The sequence below is a fragment of the Lathyrus oleraceus genome, chromosome 5, assembly GCF_024323335.1.
Source record: "Lathyrus oleraceus cultivar Zhongwan6 chromosome 5, CAAS_Psat_ZW6_1.0, whole genome shotgun sequence".
Lineage (NCBI taxonomy): Eukaryota > Viridiplantae > Streptophyta > Magnoliopsida > Fabales > Fabaceae > Lathyrus > Lathyrus oleraceus.
This window is the reverse complement of record NC_066583.1, coordinates 630076366-630083408: the sequence shown is the minus strand read 5'-3', so window position 1 is coordinate 630083408 and position 7043 is coordinate 630076366. Positions and strand designations below refer to the sequence as shown.

Here is a 7043-nt window from a genome sequence, read left to right as displayed (position 1 = left end):
TGATTCTTAAAACCCAACAAAAGTCAAACAAAAATAGAAGAAATTAAAGTGGACTAAAGAGAGAGAAAATTAATACAAATCATGAAATTCAATCCCTTTTTTCCAATCCTTCCATCTTTATCCCAACAAATAATTATATTTTTATTTTATAATTTTAAAATAATTAGCTGCTATTGTACAACTAAAGTTTATAATAGGGTGTTTAGCCAGCACGAGTGTTGAAGCCTTGGCAAGCAATTATGTCACAGTAACTTTTTTTGATAATCGTCTAGCTAACATCACGAGGCTTTGTATAGAACAGGAAAAGCGAGGTGAGTATTTCACATTGTTTGAGAGAAAATTTAAAAGAGAGGAGGGAATTGATATAAAATGATCATTTGCATTACATAAATATATAAATGCATTGGAAATATTATAAAAAAAAAAATAATTTGAAGAATTTGCTAAGTCCCTCTAATGCATTTTATTTTTATGATAGGCAAATAATAGTGGTTATTAATTTGTATGAAAACCAGTATAAAAAAATTCATTCAATATAAAATAACTCAAAAGTTTCAGTAACCCAAAAAAATTATTAATTACTTGTTTGTTGCATTTGATTTTTATTTTTATTTTTAATTCAGCTTAAAGTGCTTATATTGGTTTGTTTTATATTTTACTATGATTAAGTAAATACGAAATTAAATAAGATGCATTAAAACCTTACCGTTGTACAAGAAATACAAGGAATACTTATTAATCCTCATCATTACAGTAAAAAAAAAAAAATGTATGTTTACATTGTTAGGATATAGGGAAAAAACAAGTTCCCTCCAATGCAAACTTTGTTTTTTTCCTACCAAAAAACTATACAAAATGCTAAACAAATGCTATGAATCCCCATTGCAACTCCATGGTGCTTGACACATCATCTCTCCAACATGTCCGGTGATAATACTCCACGGATCACCAGTAGTCCAGACTAATCATTATCAAAAGAGAAAATGTAATGTGAAAAATATCAACAGTTAAAAGAGAGGATAAATGTAGTTTTTGTTGGTATTATAGATTATCCTTTGAAGGTTGCTGATTACAAGGACCATTCATTACATTCAATATATGGCATGCCTCAGCTATATTGCAGATCTGGTAACAACTTTGAGCTAAGAAAGAAACACCTACATATGATTAATGGTCACTCTCACGTTATGGGGGAACTGAGCACATTAGTTGGTACTCCCTGTGGTGTATTTGGCTTGCTTGACGCTCTCACTAATTGCTCAAAAATCTTCCTTTCATTTATTGGGTAAAAAAAAGAGTCAAAGAAGATCTTTTGAGTGCTGAATGCAGTTAATTCAGAAAAAAATGTACGGATCTCATGAACAACTCTAAATGGAGAGTTCGTAAGATCTTGAAGGGAAAGAAGATAAACAATGGTTGAATGTCCTGGAAAAACCAATATTTAAGGTTAATTAGTGAGTGGGGCGAGCACAAATGCACTAATAAGAAAATAATCCATGTAGTAGTACCCCTCCAGACTGGTAACCAGAAGTTACATCAACCAATAATAAGAAAGAGTAGTGACGCTATGAAAGCACATTCTTATAAAAGGAATAAACAAAATAACTGGTTCAGAACAACCGTCACCTGTTATATAAATTCCAAATTGATCAAAAGTCCATATCATGCTCATCTGAGAAGTGGAGAAACGTGGCTGACGATGGAAGCATAAGAAGACCAAATAAAAAATGATAATTCAGTTATCATTTCACATACCTAGTGAAACCCCTCCGGCAACACCTATCTGTTGAAAATTTCGACTAAAAGTTTCATTTATCTGAGTGTTCGAAGCCATTTTCCCTGCAAAAACAACTTAAAGATTTCAGCTTTTCTAGAAACCCAACAAAAAAAAGAGTATGCATACATACACTACAAATCACATAATGTTAGGAACCTGGAAAAAAAATTGTATTTCAAAGAAAGAACAATTTTATTAAGAAATATGATAGAATCTCTCCTTAATGTTAGTACTTCAACTACATAAAAGTTATATATGAAGCATACACGTGTTCTGTCAAACAACTAAAAATGAAAATAAATATCTGTTTATTCTTTGCCTTTCTCTTTTTACCATTCCAAACACATTTAATTAAAAGTAATTATTTGGAACTTTTCAAATTTAGAATTTTGCATTCAGACATAAATGCAAAAAAAAAAAACATTGTTAAACAATTTGTTCGGATGAAATCTATACTATCCAATAACATTAAGCCATTCACACAAAAAAATTGCTCAAACTTAGATATGAAGGGAACTTTCTAACCTAATCTGAAATATTAGTGAGAGTGCATATGGAAAAAGATGACATGGTAGTCCAAATATGAGCTACTGGAAGCATTCTCTACATCATAATATTCCAATTATGTAAAGAAATACTTATCAGACCTTAATATCATCCAATTCAGCTAGACACTTTCTAGATTCCTTCTTGTTTGCATCGAGTTTTTTTTGCAAGATCTTCTATCTGTAAAGTCACGGTAAATATAGATGGCATCTGAAATAACCAAACAAAAATTACAACAATAAATTACAACAATGAAGAGTACTTCTCTTTGACAATCCTCATATTGTTCCAATATGTTACGATTGACAAATAAGATTGCTGCTTCCAACTCCTCAATTGTAGTAGGCATCTACATGAACAAACCCGAATGCTTTTAGAGTTCCCATTTAGACAATCAAACCTGAAGCGCAACCATCACAAAACTAAGATACAATTCAAGTCAGATCATCCTCCTCAAGCTCCCTCAGATTAAGTTTTGTTTTCCAAGAATCCTGCATAATATTCATGCAAGAGAATAATGCAGATGAATAAATTATAATAGAGCTGTTCAGTAATATAATAGAGGAATGATTGGAACAACAAGTTATATGTTTAAAAACAGTAGTGTCTTTTCATAATTGAGAGCTTACAAAAGGAATCATGCCATCAAACTCCTTCACAACTTCATTGAACTTTCCAACGTCTTCTTCATCAATTGCAGCAGCAACATCTGCCAAAAGTTGGATCCAATTCCTGCAAAAACAAATAGACATCTAAAAGATTTAGTAATTAAAGATATTTCTCGTCTGTAGACGCAACTTCTTGAAAGATATTCAACCTGATATCGTTCTAATGCATTGGTAATAGCAACAACATCTCCTTTACAAAATTCGCAAATCCTGCCATTAAGTAGATGTCCTTGAACTCAATACTTCAACATATATTTAGCAGCCATAGAAATTCTTCCAATTTCACAGAAATATTTACTGCATTGTCTAAGCAAGATATAGCCTTTGCATTAAAAGAGAGTAGATGAAAATTAGCATTGAAATTTCTACTTTCTTAATCATAATACAAGTGATGCCACTCTAACAAATGCATTGTGGCTATAAATAACCGCACACTCACAAACATGGCATTTATATTAATTTTTTATAGTAATGTGCAACATCAACATTAGCCGAGGCAGCTTCATGCTTGCTTTCCAACTTAAATCACATGGCAACAGGGATCATTTCAGGGTTTAGAGAGAATAAGAAACTAAGTAGTTAACTTCAAAGAAAGCTAAATTTTGTCACCTTCAAATGACAATTTTTCAACGCAATGTAGGTGGTGGATCCTGCTTTGTCTCCTGAAATGGCATCACCACCACAACCAATGACTATTTCAGCTTGGTTTTACTACACCTAGAACATTATTAACCCACCTAAGACTACTAATCCAGAGATCAAAACTACATAGATATGTACCTTTTTCATCAAATAATGACATCAAACTTGCTAAACAAACACATACACTAATATCTTCCCCCTGAAAAGCAAAGAAAAATTATATATCAGGCTATTTAAAATGCATAAAATATTAATCTTAAAGCCCATTTCTTATATTCTTTGGCTTTAGATACATGAGAACTTTCAATACAAAGTGAAGTAAAAGCACTATGGATAATGTGCTAAGCAGCATATCCATTTACAAAGTAACCATCTATAATCATGATAAAATCGGAAAATTCACGTATCTCTAACATAACAAGACAAAGTCTAAACATTTTTAAACACAAGAAAGTATTGCTAAAAAAAGAATCAAATTCTTGAAAGATGTAATGGAAAAGGACACTACCATTATTTCACTTTAGTGACACCACAAACAAAAAGACAGTCTCCTCCATTTGAGTATCTAAATGGATTGACAAACACCCTACCACTAATTAAAGTTATAGTCTTAATACTACTTATTATAAAAGATAAGCTAGGACAATATTTTTTCATTCTCCAATTCAATTAGAACATATCATGTGTGTAATTGGGCACCTCGGTTGGTTCCAAATGTAATATATGCTCCACAAGTGAGCATGTCTCAAGAGATTTTTCTGCACTGGCTGCAGCATCAAAGTCTGTTGATCGTCCACACCCACTGAAATTGGCTCTCCCAACCGTCTCTCAATGCCTTCATATAACTGCGAAAAAATAGACAGCACAAATTAAGAGTTGCATTAGACTTAATTGCATTTGAATTCCATCAGTCTTTATAAACACTAACAAAGTATCATTAGCAATCTTCATTAAAGAAGCTGCAATTGTGTTGAGGACTCTACTAGTTTCAACAAAAGCATCACGGGCAGCCTGCAAAAGGAGAATATGAGCACATTACAAGCCAATGTTTTTCTGCATGTGATGATAGACGCCAAGAACAGTATTCAATCCAGTTCCTACAGCTGTACCACCTTCGGCGAGCTGCTCAAGTAAAAACTACCCAATCAGAACTCCAGAAGCATACGAGTGAAGAACAAGCATTTGATGTTTGTGTTTAAGTATTCAAACCTGATACATGCGCAGAAAACTGCTAAGCACATGATTAATACTATACTTCACCTGTCAACAATATATAAAAAAGTTATCAAAAACAACTCCCTACAAATTCTCAGGAATTTACAAAGCATACAAATGTTAAACAAAATACACACCATCATAATCAAAAAACCATGACAACCCTTCAATGCGTGTTCCAATGTGATTTCCACATGATTTTAAGAAGCTAGAATTCTTAGCTTCTGGACATACGCACCTCTACGAGCTTTCCACCGCAAAACCAAACATGCTAAAAGTCTATCCTCATATTAGCTTTGTAAACTAATATCTACTATGCTAAAACTCTCAAAGCTCAACTCAATGAATAAAAAGTTTATATGTGCCCAATGCCACAAATATCTCAATTTCCAGCATACTAACACATTAACCCAAGGATCACAAGAACAATAAATCCTAACTCACTATTACTGAAGGTAAATTCAAAAGAAAAATAGTATTCAAAACATACAAAAGCTCTAAACCCTAGCTCAGCGTTTAGAAGTCAAATTCAAATGAGAAATAAGAAACATAACATACATAAACAATAAACCCTAACTTGCTATTCAATGGTTCTTTAGGACCAAGAACGGCGATGGAGGACCGAGAACGATGATGGATGATTGAGAACGGGAGCGACGGAGGAGGATCGAAATGGAACCAAGGAGGCGAATCGAGAACGTGATGACGGAGGCGAATCGAGAATGGAACAGCGAAGATAGGTCGAGAATGGAACGTTGGAGGCGAATCAGAACGAACGGGAACGAGAGTGGGGATGAGTGAAAATGAAAGGAAACGAAAAACTTTTAAAAAATGTGATTAAAATTAAGTTTCAATTGATAATAATTTTATAGTGAAAATAATAATTTTATAATTTTATGTTAAAATAATAATTTTATAAAATGGATATGGATTATTTTTATTTAATATATTATAAAAATTCAAATCATATATTTACTAATTCATTCAAAGGAAAGAGGAGTTGGAGTTGGAAGAGCAGGAGGAAAGACCAACAACTTCACCAAAATCTATCATCTCAGCAACTGGATCAAAAGTCTCACCAAAATCTACCTTCTCAACTACTTGACCAACATTTGTCATTCTTATACGGGAAGAATGTCTTACTACAATGAAAATAAATAAAAATACAAAAGATATTGTTTGAGATTTCATAGTGAATTTAGAAAGAAGAATGGAGTGCGATTATAGAATATACTTTCACATCTTTATATAATATCTCAAAATTCTACCTATATCAAATAGAGAAACATGGCATTTGGTTTACTAACCGGATAGAACATGCGATGTTTTTTGAAAACAAACAAAATAAATGTCATATAATATTTTCTGAAATTAAACAAAATAAATGTCTTGAAGAAGGAATGTCGAGACAAATCATCAAAATTCAATTCTTTTTTTCGATCATTCCATCTTCATTCACGCTTCCCAATAAATATTTATATTTTTCAAATATCTCTCTCTCCCTTTGATTTTGATCTTAGGGTCTAAAAACATAACATTTTTAACTTTTTATTTTTTAATATAAATAACCATTTTAAACGTGATATAACATGTACTGATGTTTGAAATCCAACACTAATATAGGAAAAATATATATAAAATAGAGAAACATTCAATCTATTACCATTTGATTTTCTACTTTCTCAACCTTAATATAGAAGAAAAAATACATCACATGTCGTATAATATGCAGTGATACTTGAAATCACACCTATGATATAATACACCACATGTGATATAACATGTTGTTATACTTGAAATCACACCTATATATAACATGTAGTGATTTTTAAAACCCAACAAAAATCAAACAAAAATAGAAGAAATTAATGTGGACTAAAGAGAGAGAAAATGAGGACAAATCATGAAATTCATTCCCTTTTTTTCAATCATTCCATCTTTATCCCAATAAATAATTATATTTTTATTTTATAATTTTAAAATAGTTAGCTGCTATTGTACAACTAGAGTTTATAATAGGGTGTTTAGCCAACGCGAGTGTTGAAGCCTTGGCAATCAATGATGTCATAGTAACTTTCTTTGATTTAATCTCATATGCCATAAAAATAAAATAAATCAATAACATGATAAAATCTTACCAATGTGATAATCATCTAGCTAACATCACGAGGCTTTGTATAGAATAGGAAAAGGGA

The 7043-nt window shown here is 31.8% G+C and overlaps 1 long non-coding RNA gene across 43 annotated transcripts in view; it reads right to left on the bottom strand.

Moving 5' to 3' along the window:
• Nucleotides 1-723: 723 nt before the first annotated feature.
• Nucleotides 724-7043, bottom strand: part of LOC127087353 (uncharacterized) — a 31497-nt gene continuing 25177 nt past the window's right edge. For 6 of the 43 annotated variants that reach the window (XR_007789871.1, XR_007789888.1, XR_007789880.1 and 3 more), the window contains exons 4-11: nt 4333-4478; nt 3772-3832; nt 3601-3653; nt 3141-3201; nt 2953-3055; nt 2425-2814; nt 1627-1839; nt 1015-1425 (exon numbers count right to left, since the gene is read on the bottom strand). This is a non-coding gene — a long non-coding RNA (uncharacterized LOC127087353). The other 37 variants (XR_007789886.1, XR_007789883.1, XR_007789890.1 and 34 more) reach the window with 26 other exon arrangements.